This window comes from Stenella coeruleoalba (assembly GCF_951394435.1).
Source record: "Stenella coeruleoalba genome assembly, chromosome: 6".
Classification (NCBI taxonomy): Eukaryota; Metazoa; Chordata; class Mammalia; order Artiodactyla; family Delphinidae; genus Stenella; species Stenella coeruleoalba.
This window is the reverse complement of record NC_137151.1, coordinates 30,069,832-30,085,148: the sequence shown is the minus strand read 5'-3', so window position 1 is coordinate 30,085,148 and position 15,317 is coordinate 30,069,832. Positions and strand designations below refer to the sequence as shown.

General features: G+C 43.8%; 1 long non-coding RNA gene across 1 annotated transcript in view; it reads right to left on the bottom strand.

Moving 5' to 3' along the window:
* LOC307188209 overlaps positions 1-15,115 on the bottom strand; it is a 1,799,555-nt gene extending 1,784,440 nt beyond the window's left edge. Inside the window, exon 1 of the long non-coding RNA XR_013828831.1 lies at positions 15,075-15,115. This is a non-coding gene — a long non-coding RNA (uncharacterized lncRNA). The remainder of the gene's footprint in view (positions 1-15,074) is intronic.
* Positions 15,116-15,317: the final 202 nt, after the last annotated feature.

The following is a 15,317-nucleotide window of genomic DNA, read 5'->3' as shown; positions in this document are numbered from 1 at the left end:
TTTAACCTCCTGTTTGGCCCAGTTTGCAATTTCTGCGGAAGATGAACAGGAATAGCGAGAACCAATGAGAGACTAGCTGGAGGTGTCTGGACGGGCAAATTTAACTCTCATTTCCCACCAGGAAGAGGAAATAACCAAAGGCTCAGCGTGCCGTGCCGGAACCAGATTAGGGCCTGAAGCCATCCTGCGGTGTTGCGGCCAGGTCACAAGAAAGCGAGTTGAAGAAAGGAGCTCAGGGGCACTGTAATTCACAAACCTGCAGAGTTATAAATGAGAGCTATCATCCAAAAATAGACTGAAGTAAGGCTGCCAAGAGGACTCGAAAGCGGGGCAGAATTGCAGGAAACCGATTGCAGGAGGTAGACTGGAATTGCATTGAAAGCATAGGAAAAGAGGCAGAACGTCCACAATGATGCACTTGGCCAAAAAGGGCGTATGCGTTTTTTCCTGAATATATTCAGGAAAAAAACGCATACGCCCTTTTTGGCCAAACAAGCAAGCTGGCAAAGGAAATCTGCACTACAATGAAGTCTCACTTCCCCCCGGTCAAAAGGGCCATCTGAAAAAAGTGTAAAATCCAGAAAGGCAGGACAGGCCATGGAGAACTGGGAGCCTTGTTATGGTGATGGGCGGGATGTAAATTGCCAACAGACACTTGGGAGAAGTGTATGGTGTTTCCTGAAACATCTAAAAAACAAAGCAACAGAGCCTAGGGCACTGCCACTTATGGTCCTATAGCTTAGGGAAATTAAAATCAAAAAGACACAGCCACCCCAAAGTTTGGGACGGCTCTGTTTACAAGAACCTCGTTTACAGTACAAGTTCAACATCGCAGAAAGTGAAAAATGGATAAAGAAGTTGTGGTATTTACTTACAAAGCAATATCACTCAGCAATGAAATCTGTGTCATCAGGCCCGTAGCAGCACAATGAGTGGATTCAGGTATGATGATTCTAACTGAAATAAGTCACACAGAAAAAGAAACATCATAAGATATCAGTAATACACGGAATGTAAACTTGGCTACACAGGAACTGAATTACAGAACAGAACAGGGTCTCAAATTTAGAAAACCAACTTATGCTTGCTTAAGGGGAAAGGTGAGTTGGGGTGCTGCATAAAACCAGAGATTGAAATGAGCACAGATAAAGTTCCTTAAGCCAAATATGGAATAGACAAGAGCTACTCCTTGCTCAACGAAATGGACTCAACACCCCATATTAAACGCCTAAGTATGTACCTGACTAGTAAGTATCTTAAAACCTATAGATTGCTATGTCTCCGAAAGAGAATCAAGCATGTGTACAGGGGCATAAACGCAGCAGTGATAGGATTGGAGAGGTTCGGTGAGCAAATGAGGACCCTTTGAAGTCATATTGCATGGTACCCATTCCACGGGTCTCAACTTTCCAGGTTTAAGGTATTCTTTCTTCAGCTAAAACATGCATGTGGAACCCAGAGTATGATCAACCGTGTGATCGGGAGACGTGTTCAAATATGTCGCAGTTTTCGTCCCCTGGTACTTCGGTGCAACATTCCAGACGCTTTACTAACACTCTCCCCACTTGGAGAGTCAGTGCCTTTAACCTCCTGTTTGGCCCAATTTGCAATTTCTGCGGAAGATGTACAGGAATAGGGAGAACCAATGAGAGACAAGCAGGAGGTGTCTGGACGGGCAAATTTAACTCTAATTTCCCACCAGGATGAGGAATTAACCAAAGGCTCAGCGTGCCGTGCCGGAAACAGATTAGGGCCTGAAGCCATCCTGCGGTGTGGCGGCCAGCTCACAAGAAAGCGAGTAGAAGAAAGGAGCTCAGGGGCACTGTAATTCACAAACCTGCAGACTTATAAATGACAGCTATCGTCCAAAAATAGACTGAAGTAAGGCTGCCAAGAGGACTTGAAAGCGGGGCAGAATTGCAGGAAACCGATTTCAGGAGGTAGACTGGAATTGCATTGAAAGCATAGGAAAAGAGGCAGAACGTCCACAATGATGCACTTGGCCAAAAAGGGCGTATGCATTTTTTCCTGAATATATTCAGGAAAAAACGCATACGCACTTTTTGGCCAAGAAGAAAGCTTGCAAAGGAAATCTGCACTACAATGAAGTCTCACTTCCCCCCGGTCAAAAGGGCCATCTGAAAAAAGTGTAAAATCCAGAAAGGCAGGACAGGCCATGGAGAACTGGGAGCCTTGTTATGCTGATGGGTGGGATGTAAATTGCCAACAACCACTCCGGAGAAGTGTATGGTGTTTCCTGAAACATCTAAAAAACAAAGCAACAGAGCCTAGTGCACTGCCACTTATGGTCCTATAGCTTAGGGAAATTAAAATCAAAAAGACACAGCCACCCCAAAGTTTGGGATGCCTCTGTTTACAAGAACCTCGTTACAGTACAAGTTCAACGTCGCAGAAAGTGAAAAATGGATAAAGAAGTTGTGGTATTCACTTACAAAGCAATATCACTCAGCAATGAAATCTATGTCATCAGGCCCTTAGCAGCACAATGAGTGGATTCAGGTATGATGATTCTAACTGAAATAAGTCACACAGAAAAAGAAACATCATAAGATATCAGTAATACACGGAATGGAAACTTGGCTACACAGGAACTGAATTACAGAACAGAACAGGATCTCAAATTTAGAAAACCAACCTATGCTTGCTTAAGGGTAAAGGTGAGTTGGGGTGCTGCATAAAACCAGAGATTGAAATGAGCACAGATAAAGTTCCTTAAGCCAAATATGGAATAGACAAGAGCTACTCCTTGCTCAACGAAATGGACTCAACACCGCATATTAAACGCCTAAGAATGTACCTGACTGGTAAGTATCTTAAAACCTATGGATTGCTATGTCTCCAAAAGAGAATCAAGCGTGTGTACAGGGGCATAAACGCAGCAGTGATAGGATTGGAGAGGTTCGGTGAGCAAATGAAGACCCTTTGAAGTCATATTGCATGGTACCCATTACACGGGTCTCAACTCTCCATGTTTAAGGTATTCTTCCTTCAGCTAAAACTTGCATGTGGAACCCAGAATATGACCAACCATGGGAACGGGAGACGTGTTCAAATATGTCTCAGTTTTCCTCCCCTGGTACTCGGGTGCAACATTCCAGACGCTTTACTAACACTCTCCCCACTTGGAGAGTCAGTCCCTTTAACCTCCTGTTTGGCCCAGTTTGCAATTTCTGCGGAAGATGAATAGGAATAGCGAGAACCAATGAGAGGCTAGCTGGAGGTGTCTGGACGGGCAAATTTAACTCTCATTTCCCACCAGGAAGAGGAATAAACCAAAGGCTCAGCATGCCGGCCGGAACCAGATTAGGGCCTGAAGCCATCCTGCGGTGTTGCGGCCAGGTCACAAGAAAGCCAGTTGAAGAAAGGAGCTCAGGGGCACTGTAATTCACAAACCTGCAGAGTTATAAATGACAGCTATCGTCCAAAAATAGACTGAAGTAAGGCTGCCAAGAGGACTTGAAAGCGGGGCAGAATTGCAGGAAACCGATTTCAGGAGGTAGACTGGAATTGCATTGAAAGCATAGGAAAAGAGGCAGAACGTCCACAATGATGCACTTGGCCAAAAAGGGCGTATGCGTTTTTTCCTGAATATATTCAGGAAAAAACGCATACGCCCTTTTTGGCCAACCAAGCAAGCTTGCAAAGGAAATCTGCACTACAATGAAGTCTCACTTCCCACCGGTCAAAAGGGCCATCTGAAAAAAGTGTAAAATCCAGAAAGGCAGGACAGGCTATGGAGAACTGGGAGCCTTGTTATGCTGATGGGCGGGATGTAAATTGCCAACAACCACTCGGGAGAAGTGTATGGTGTTTCCTGAAACATGTAAAAAAGAAAGCAACAGAACCTAGGGCACTTCCACTTATGGTCCTATAGCTTAGGGAAATTAAAATCAAAAAGACACAGCCACCTCAAAGTTTGGAACGGCTCTGTTTACAAGAACCTCGTTTACAGTACAAGTTCAACATCGCAGAAAGTGAAAAATGGATAAAGAAGTTGTGGTATTTACTTACAAAGCAATATCACTCAGCAATGAAATCTGTGTCACAAGGCCCTTAGCAGCAGAATGAGTGGATTCAGGTATGATGATTCTAACTGAAATAAGTCACACAGAAAAAGAAACATCATAAGATATCAGTAATACACGGAATGTAAACTTGGCTACACAGGAACTGAATTACAGAACAGAACAGGGTCTCAAATTTAGAAAACCAACTTATGCTTGCTTAAGGGTAAAGGTGAGTTGGGGTGCTGCATAAAACCAGAGATTGAAATGAGCACAGATAAAGTTCCTTAAGTCAAATATGGAATAGACAAGAGCTACTCCTTGCTCAACGAAATGGACTCAACACCGCATATTAAACGCCTAAGAATGTACCTGACTTAAGTATCTTAAAACCTATGGATTGCTATGTCTCTGAAAGAGAATCAAGCATGTGTACAGGGTCATAAACGCAGCAGTGATAGGATTGGAGAGGTTCGGTGAGCAAATGAAGACCCTTTGAAGTCATATTGCATGGTACCCATTACACGGGTCTTAACTCTCCAGGTTTAAGGTATTCTTCCTTCAGCTAAAACATGCATGTGGAACCCAAGTATGATCAACCATGTGAACGGGAGACGTGTTCAAATATGTCTCAGTTTTCCTCCCCTGGTACTCGGGTGCAACATTCCAGACGCTTTACTAACACTCTCCCCACTTGGAGAGTTAGCGCCTTTAACCTCCTGTTTGGCCCAGTTTGCAATTTCTGCGGAAGATGAACAGGAATAGCGAGAACCAATGAGAGACTAGCTGGAGGTGTCTGGACGGGCAAATTTAACTCTCATTTCCCACCAGGAAGAGGAAATAACCAAAGGCTCAGCGTGCCGTGCCGGAACCAGATTAGGGCCTGAAGACATCCTGCGGTGCTGCGGCCAGGTCACAAGAAAGCGAGTTGAAGAAAGGAGCTCAGGGGCACTGTAATTCACAAACCTGCAGAGTTATAAATGACAGCTATCGTCCACAAATAGACTGAAGTAAGGCTGCCAAGAGGACTTGAAAGCGGGGCAGAATTGCAGGAAACCGATTTCAGGAGGTAGACTGGAATTGCATTGAAAGCATAGGAAAAGAGGCAGAACGTCCACAATGATGCACTTGGCCAAAAAGGGCGTATGCGTTTTTTCCTGAATATATTCAGGAAAAAACGCATACGCCCTTTTTGGCCAACCAAGCAAGCTTGCAAAGGAAATCTGCACTACAATGAAGTCTCACTTCCCCCCTGTCAAAAGGGCCATCTGATAAAAATGTAAAATCCAGAAAGGCAAAAGGCCATTGAGAACTGGCAGCCTTGTTATGCTGATGGGCGGGATGTAAATTGCCAAGAGACACTTGGGAGAAGTGTATGGTGTTTCCTGAAACATCTAAAAAACAAAGCAACAGAGCCTAGGGCACTTCCACTTATGGTCCTATAGCTTAGGGAAATTAAAATCAAAAAGACACAGCCACCCCAAAGTTTGGAATGGCTCTGTTTACAAGAACCTCGTTTACAGTACAAGTTCAACATCGCAGAAAGTGAAAAATGGATAAAGAAGTTGTGGTATTCACTTACAAAGCAATATCACTCAGCAATGAAATCTATGTCATCAGGCCCTTAGCAGCACAATGAGTGGATTCAGGTATGATGATTCTAACTGAAATAAGTCACACAGAAAAAGAAACATCATAAGATATCAGTAATACACGGAATGGAAACTTGGCTACACAGGAACTGAATTACAGAACAGAACAGGGTCTCAAATTTAGAAAACCAACTTATGCTTGCTTAAGGGTAAAGGTGAGTTGGGGTGCTGCATAAAACCAGAGATTTAAATGAGCACAGATAAAGTTCCTTAAGCCAAATATGGAATAGACAAGAGCTACACCTTGCTCAACGAAATGGACTCAACACCGCATATTAAACGCCTAAGAATGTACCTGACTAGTAAGTATCTTAAAACCTATAGATTGCTATGTCTCCGAAAGAGAATCAAGCATGTGTACAGGGGCATAAACGCAGCAGTGATAGGATTGGAGAGGTTCGGTGAGCAAATGAAGACCCTTTGAAGTCATATTGCATGGTACCCATTCCACGGGTTTCAACTACCCAGGTTTAAGGTATTCTTCCTTCAGCTAAAACATGCATGTGGAACCTAGAGTATGATCAACCATTTGATTGGGAGACGTGTTCAAATATGTCTCAGTTTTCGTACCCTGGTACTCGGGTGCAACATTCCAGACGCTTTACTAACACTCTCCCCACTTGGAGAGTCAGCGCCTTTAACCTCCTGTTTGGCCCAGTTTGCAATTTCTGCGGAAGACGAACAGGAATAGCGAGAACCAATGAGAGGCTAGCTGGAGGTGTCTGGACGGGCAAATTTAACTCTCATTTCCCACCAGGAAGAGGAAATAACCAAAGGCTCAGCGTGCCGTGCCAGAACCAGATTAGGGCCTGAAGCCATCCTGCGGTGCTGCAGCCAGGTCACAAGAAAGCGAGTTGAAGAAAGGAGCTCAGGGGCACTGTAATTCACAAACCTGCAGAGTTATAAATGACAGCTATCGTCCAAAAGTAGACTGAAGTAAGGCTGCCAAGAGGACTCGAAAGCGGGGCAGAATTGCAGAAACCGATTTCAGGAGGTAGACTGGAATTGCATTGAAAGCATAGGAAAAGAGGCAGAACGTCCACAATGATGCACTTGGCCAAAAAGGGCGTATGCGTTTTTTCCTGAATATATTCAGGAAAAAACGCATACGCCCTTTTTGGCCAACCAAGCAAGCTTGCAAAGGAAATCTGCACTACAATGAAGTCTCACTTCCCCCCGGTCAAAAGGGCCATCTGATAAAAGTGTAAAATCCAGAAAGGCAACAGGCCATTGAGAACTGGGAGCCTTGTTATGCTGATGGGAGGGATGTAAATTGCCAACAGACACTCAGGAGAAGTGTATGGTGTTTCCTGAAACATCTAAAAAACAAAGCAACAGAGCCTAGGGCACTTCCACTTATGGTCCTATAGCTTAGGGAAATTAAAATCAAAAAGACACAGCCACCCCAAAATTTGGGACGCCTCCGTTTACAAGAAAACCGTTTACCGTACAAGTTCAATATCACAGAAAGTGAAAAATGGATAAAGAACTTGTGGTACTTACGTACAATGCAGTATCACTCAGCAATGAAATCTATGTCATCAGGCCCATAGCAGAATAATGAGTGGATTCAGGTACGATGATTCTAACTGAAATAAGTCACACAGAAAAAGAAACATCATAAGATATCACTAATACACGGAATGTAAACTTGGCTACACAGGAACTGCATTCCAAAACAGAACAGGGTCTCAAATTTAGAAAACCAACTTATGCTTGCTTAAGGGTAAAGGTGAGTTGGGTTGCTGCATAAAACCAGAGATTGAAATGAGCACAGATAAAGTTCCTTAAGCCAAATATGGAATAGACAAGAGCTACTCCTTGCTCAACGAAATGGACTCAACACCGCATATTAAACGCCTAAGAATGTACCTGACTAGTAAGTATCTTAAAACCTATGGATTGCTATGTCCCAAAAGAGAATCAAGTGTGTGTACAGGGGCATAAACGCAGCAGTGATAGGATTGGAGAGGTTCGGTGAGCAAATGAAGACCCTTTGAAGTCATATTGCATGGTACCCATTACACGGGTCTCAACTCTCCAGGTTTAAGTTATTCTTCCTTCAGCTAAAACATGCATGTGGAACCCAGAGTATGATCAACCATGTGAACGGGAGACGTGTTCAAATATGTCTCAGTTTTCCTCCCCTGGTACTTGGGTGCAACATTCCAGACGCTTTACTAACACTCTCCCCACTTGGAGAGTCAGTGCTTTAACCTCCTGTTTGGCCCAGTTTGCAATTTCTGCGGAAGATGAACAGGAATAGCGAGAACCAATGAGAGGCTAGCTGGAGGTGTCTGGACGGGCAAATTTAACTCTCATTTCCCACCAGGAAGAGGAATTAACCAAAGGCTCAGCATGCCGGGCCGGAACCAGATTAGGGCCTGAAGCCATCCTGCGGTGTTGCGGCCAGGTCACAAGAAAGCGAGTTGAAGAAAGGAGCTCAGGGGCACTGTAATTCACAAACCTGCAGAGTTATAAATGACAGCTATCGTCCAAAAATAGACTGAAGTAAGGCTGCCAAGAGGACTTGAAAGCGGGGCAGAATTGCAGGAAACCGATTTCAGGAGGTAGACTGGAATTGCATTGAAAGCATAGGAAAAGAGGCAGAACGTCCACAATGATGCACTTGGCCAAAAAGGGCGTATGCGTTTTTTCCTGAATATATTCAGGAAAAAACGCATACGCCCTTTTTGGCCAACCAAGCAAGCTTGCAAAGGAAATCTGCACTACAATGAAGTCTCACTTCCCCCCGGTCAAAAGGGCCATCTGAAAAAAGTGTAAAATCCAGAAAGGCAGGACAGGCCATGGAGAACTGGGAGCCTTGTTATGCTGATGGGCGGGATGTAAATTGCCAACAACCACTCAGGAGAAGTGTATGGTGTTTCCTGAAACATCTAAAAAACAAAGCAATAGAACCTAGGGCACTTCCACATATGGTCCTATAGCTTAGGGAAATTAAAATAAAAAAGACACAGCCACCCCAAAGTTTGGAACGGCTCTGTTTACAAGAACCTCGTTTACAGTACAAGTTCAACATCGCAGAAAGTGAAAAATGGATAAAGAAGTTGTGGTATTTACTTACAAAGCAATATCACTCAGCAATGAAATCTGTGTCATCAGGCCCTTAGCAGCACAATGAGTGGATTCAGGTATGATGATTCTAACTGAAATAAGTCACACAGAAAAAGAAACATCATAAGATATCAGTAATACACGGAATGTAAACTTGGCTACACAGGAACTGAATTACAGAACAGAACAGGGTCTCAAATTTAGAAAACCAACTTATGCTTGCTTAAGGGTAAAGGTGAGTTGGGGTGCTGCATAAAACCAGAGATTGAAATGAGCACAGATAAAGTTCCTTAAGTCAAATATGGAATAGACAAGAGCTACTCCTTGCTCAACGAAATGGACTCAACACCGCATATTAAACGCCTAAGAATGTACCTGACTAGTAAGTATCTTAAAACCTATGGTTTGCTATGTCTCCGAAAGAGAATCAAGCATGTGTACAGGGTCATAAACGCAGCAGTGATAGGATTGGAGAGGTTCGGTGAGCAAATGAAGACCATTTGAAGTCATATTGCATGGTACCCATTACACGGGTCTTAACTCTCCAGGTTTAAGGTATTCTTCCTTCAGCTAAAACATGCATGTGGAACCCAAGTATGATCAACCATGTGAACGGGAGACGTGTTCAAATATGTCTCAGTTTTCCTCCCCTGGTACTCGGGTGCAACATTCCAGACGCTTTACTAACACTCTCCCCACTTGGAGAGTCAGCGCCTTTAACCTCCTGTTTGGCCCAGTTTGCAATTTCTGCGGAAGATGAACAGGAATAGCGAGAACCAATGAGAGACTAGCTGGAGGTGTCTGGACGGGCAAATTTAACTCTCATTTCCCACCAGGAAGAGGAAATAACCAAAGGCTCAGCGTGCCGTGCCGGAACCAGATTAGGGCCTGAAGACATCATGCGGTGCTGCGGCCAGGTCACAAGAAAGCGAGTTGAAGAAAGGAGCTCAGGGGCACTGTAATTCACAAACCTGCAGAGTTATAAATGACAGCTATCGTCCAAAAATAGACTGAAGTAAGGCTGCCAAGAGGACTTGAAAGCGGGGCAGAATTGCAGGAAACCGATTTCAGGAGGTAGACTGGAATTGCATTGAAAGCATAGGAAAAGAGGCAGAACGTCCACAATGATGCACTTGGCCAAAAAGGGCGTATGCGTTTTTTCCTGAATATATTCAGGAAAAAACGCATACGCCCTTTTTGGCCAACCAAGCAAGCTTGCAAAGGAAATCTGCACTACAATGAAGTCTCACTTCCCCCCGGTCAAAAGTGCCATCTGAAAAAAGTGTAAAATCCTGAAAGGCAAAAGGCCATTGAGAACTGGGAGCCTTGTTATGCTGATGGGCGGGATGTAAATTGCCAACAGACACTTGGGAGAAGTGTATGGTGTTTCCTGAAACATCTAAAAAACAAAGCAACAGAGCCTAGGGCACTTCCACTTATGGTCCTATAGCTTAGGGAAATTAAAATCAAAAAGACACAGCCACCCCAAAGTTTGGAACGGCTCTGTTTACAAGAACCTCGTTTACAGTAAAAGTTCAACATCCCAGAAAGTGAAAAATGGATAAAGAAGTTGTGGTATTCACTTACAAAGCAATATCACTCAGCAATGAAATCTATGTCATCAGGCCCTTAGCAGCACAATGAGTGGATTCAGGTATGATGATTCTAACTGAAATAAGTCACACAGAAAAAGAAACATCATAAGATATCAGTAAAACACGGAATGGAAACTTGGCTACACAGGAACTGAATTACAGAACAGAACAGGGTCTCATATTTAGAAAACCAACTTATGCTTGCTTAAGGGTAAAGGTGAGTTGGGGTGCTGCATAAAACCAGAGATTGAAATGAGCACAGATAAAGTTCCTTAAGCCAAATATGGAATAGACAAGAGCTACTCCTTGCTCAACGAAATGGACTCAACACCGCATATTAAACGCCTAAGAATGTACCTGACTAGTAAGTATCTTAAAACCTATAGATTGCTATGTCTCCGAAAGAGAATCAAGCATGTGTACAGGGGCATAAACGCAGCAGTGATAGGATTGGAGAGGTTCGGTGAGCAAATGAAGACCCTTTGAAGTCATATTGCATGGTACCCATTCCACGGGTTTCAACTACCCAGGTTTAAGGTATTCTTCCTTCAGCTAAAACATGCATGTGGAACCTAGAGTATGATCAACCATTTGATTGGGAGACGTGTTCAAATATGTCTCAGTTTTCGTACCCTGGTACTCGGGTGCAACATTCCAGACGCTTTACTAACACTCTCCCCACTTGGAGAGTCAGCACCTTTAACCTCCTGTTTGGCCCAGTTTGCAATTTCTGCGGAAGACGAACAGGAATAGCGAGAACCAATGAGAGGCTAGCTGGAGGTGTCTGGACGGGCAAATTTAACTCTCATTTCCCACCAGGAAGAGGAAATAACCAAAGGCTCAGCGTGCCGTGCCAGAAACAGATTAGGGCCTGAAGACATCCTGCGGTGCTGCAGCCAGGTCACAAGAAAGCGAGTTGAAGAAAGGAGCTCAGGGGCACTGTAATTCACAAACCTGCAGAGTTATAAATGAGAGCTATCGTCCAAAAGTAGACTGAAGTAAGGCTGCCAAGAGGACTCGAAAGCGGGGCAGAATTGCAGGAAACCGATTTCAGGAGGTAGACAGGAATTGCATTGAAAGCATAGGAAAAGAGGCAGAACGTCCACAATGATGCACTTGGCCAAAAAGGGCGTATGCGTTTTTTCCTGAATATATTCAGGAAAAAACGCATACGCCCTTTTTGGCCAACCAAGCAAGCTTGCAAAGGAAATCTGCACTACAATGAAGTCTCACTTCCCCCCGGTCAAAAGGGCCATCTGAAAAAAGTGTAAAATCCAGAAAGGCAACAGGCCATTGAGAACTGGGAGCCTTGTTATGCTGATGGGAGGGATGTAAATTGCCAACAGACACTCAGGAGAAGTGTATGGTGTTTCCTGAAACATCTAAAAAACAAAGCAACAGAGCCTAGGGCACTTCCACTTATGGTCCTATAGCTTAGGGAAATTAAAATCAAAAAGACACAGCCACCCCAAAGTTTGGGACGCCTCCGTTTACAAGAAAACCGTTTACCGTACAAGTTCAATATCACAGAAAGTGAAAAATGGATAAAGAACTTGTGGTACTTACGTACAATGCAGTATCACTCAGCAATGAAATCTATGTCATCAGGCCCATAGCAGCATAATGAGTGGGTTCAGGTACGATGATTCTAACTGAAATGAGTCACACAGAAAAAGAAACATCATAAGATATCACTAATACACGGAATGTAAACTTGGCTACACAGGAACTGCATTCCAAAACAGAACAGGGTCTCAAATTTAGAAAACCAACTTATGCTTGCTTAAGGGTAAAGGTGAGTTGGGGTGCTGCATAAAACCAGAGATTGAAATGAGCACAGATAAAGTTCCTTAAGCCAAATATGGAATAGACAAGAGCTACTCCTTGCTCAACGAAATGGACTCAACACCGCATATTAAACGCCTAAGAATGTACCTGACTAGTAAGTATCTTAAAACCTATGGATTGCTATGTCCTAAAAGAGAATCAAGCGTGTGTACAGGGGCATAAACGCAGCAGTGATAGGATTGGAGAGGTTCGGTGAGCAAATGAAGACCCTTTGAAGTCATATTGCATGGTACCCATTACACGGGTCTCAACTCTCCAGGTTTAAGGTATTCTTCCTTCAGATAAAAAACATGCATGTGGAACCCAAGTATGATCAACCATGTGAACGGGAGACGTGTTCAAATATGTCTCAGTTTTCCTCCCCTGGTACTCGGGTGCAACATTCCAGACGCTTTACTAACACTCTCCCCACTTGGAGAGTCAGCGCCTTTAACCTCCTGTTTGGCCCAGTTTGCAATTTCTGCGGAAGATGAACAGGAATAGCGAGAACCAATGAGAGACTAGCTGGAGGTGTCTGGACGGGCAAATTTAACTCTCATTTCCCACCAGGAAGAGGAAATAACCAAAGGCTCAGCGTGCCGTGCCGGAACCAGATTAGGGCCTGAAGCCATCCTGCGGTGTTGCGGCCAGGTCACAAGAAAGCGAGTTGAAGAAAGGAGCTCAGGGGCACTGTAATTCACAAACCTGCAGAGTTATAAATGAGAGCTATCGTCCAAAAGTAGACTGAAGTAAGGCTGCCAAGAGGACTCGAAATCGGGGCAGAATTGCAGGAAACCGATTTCAGGAGGTAGACTGGAATTGCATTGAAAGCATAGGAAAAGAGGCAGAACGTCCACAATGATGCACTTGGCCAAAAAGGGCGTATGCGTTTTTTCCTGAATATATTCAGGAAACAACGCATACGCCCTTTTTGGCCAACCAAGCAAGCTTGCAAAGGAAATCTGCACTACAATGAAGTCTCACTTCCCCCCGGTCAAAAGGGCCATCTGAAAAAAGTGTAAAATCCAGAAAGGCAGGACAGGCCATTGAGAACTGGGTGCCTTGTTATGCTGATGGGCGGGATGTAAATTGCCAACAGACACTCGGGAGAAGTGTATGGTGTTTCCTGAAACATCTAAAAAACAAAGCAACAGAGCCTAGGGCACTTCCACTTATGGTCCTATAGCTTAGGGAAATTAAAATCAAAAAGACACAGCCACCCCAAAGTTTGGAACAGCTCTGTTTACAAGAACCTCGTTTACAGTACAAGTTCAACATCGCAGAAAGTGAAAAATGGATAAAGAAGTTGTGGTATTCACTTACAAAGCAATATCACTCAGCAATGAAATCTATGTCATCAGGCCCTTAGCAGCACAATGAGTGGATTCAGGTATGATGATTCTAACTGAAATAAGTCACACAGAAAAAGAAACATCATAAGATATCAGTAATACACAGAATGGAAACTTGGCTACACATGAACTGAATTACAGAACAGAACAGGGTCTCAAATTTAGAAAACCAACTTATGCTTGCTTAAGGGGAAAGGTGAGTTGGGGTGCTGCATAAAACCAGAGATTGAAATGAGCACAGATAAAGTTCCTTAAGCCAAATATGGAATAGACAAGAGCTACTCCTTGCTCAACGAAATGGACTCAACACCGCATATTAAACGCCTAAGAATGTACCTGACTAGTAAGTATCTTAAAACCTATGGATTGCTATGTCTCCGAAAGAGAATCAAGCATGTGTACAGGGTCATAAACGCAGCAGTGATAGGATTGGAGAGGTTCGGTGAGCAAATGAAGACACTTTGAAGTCATATTGCATGGTACCCATTACACGGGTCTTAACTCTCCAGGTTTAAGGTATTCTTCCTTCAGCTAAAACATGCATGTGGAACCCAAGTATGATCAACCATGTGAACGGGAGACGTGTTCAAATATGCCTCAGTTTTCCACCCCTGGTACTCGGGTGCAACATTCCAGACGCTTTACTAACACTCTCCCCACTTGGAGAGTCAGCGCCTTTAACCTCCTGTTTGGCCCAGTTTGCAATTTCTGCGGAAGATGAACAGGAATAGCGAGAACCAATGAGAGACTAGCTGGAGGTGTCTGGACGGGCAAATTTAACTCTCATTTCCCACCAGGAAGAGGAAATAACCAAAGGCTCAGCGTGCCGTGCCGGAACCAGATTAGGTCCGGAAGCCATCCTGCGGTGTTGCGGCCAGGTCACAAGAAAGCGAGTTGAAGAAAGGAGCTCAGGGGCACTGTAATTCACAAACCTGCAGAGTTATAAATGACAGCTATCGTCCAAAAATAGACTGAAGTAAGGCTGCCAAGAGGACTTGAAAGCGGGGCAGAATTGCAGGAAACCGATTTCAGGAGGTAGACTGGAATTGCATTGAAAGCATAGGAAAAGAGGCAGAACGTCCACAATGATGCACTTGGCCAAAAAGGGCGTATGCGTTTTTTCCTGAATATATTCAGGAAAAAACGCATACGCCCTTTTTGGTAAACCAAGCAAGCTTGCAAAGGAAATCTGCACTACAATGAAGTCTCACTTCCCCCCGGTCAAAAGGGCCATCTGAAAAAAGTGTAAAATGCAGAAAGGCAAAAGGCCATTGAGAACTGGGAGCCTTGTTATGCTGATGGGCGGGATGTAAATTGCCAACAGACACTTGGGAGAAGTGTATGGTGTTTCCTGAAACATCTAAAAAACAAAGCAACAGAGCCTAGGGCACTTCCACTTATGGTCCTATAGCTTAGGGAAATTAAAATCAAAAAGACACAGCCACCCCAAAGTTTGGAACGGCTCTGTTTACTAGAACCTCGTTTACAGTACAAGTTCAACATCGCAGAAAGTGAAAAATGGATAAAGAAGTTGTGGTATTCACTTACAAAGCAATATCACTCAGCCATGAAATCTATGTCATCAGGCCCTTAGTAGCACAATGAGTGGATTCAGGTATGATGATTCTAACTGAAATAAGTCACACAGAAAAAGAAACGTCATAAGATATCAGTAATACACGGAATGGAAACTTGGCTACACAGGAACTTAATTACAGAACAGAACAGGGTCTCAAATTTAGAAAACCAACTTATGCTTGCTTAAGGGTAAAGGTGAGTTGGGGTGCTGCA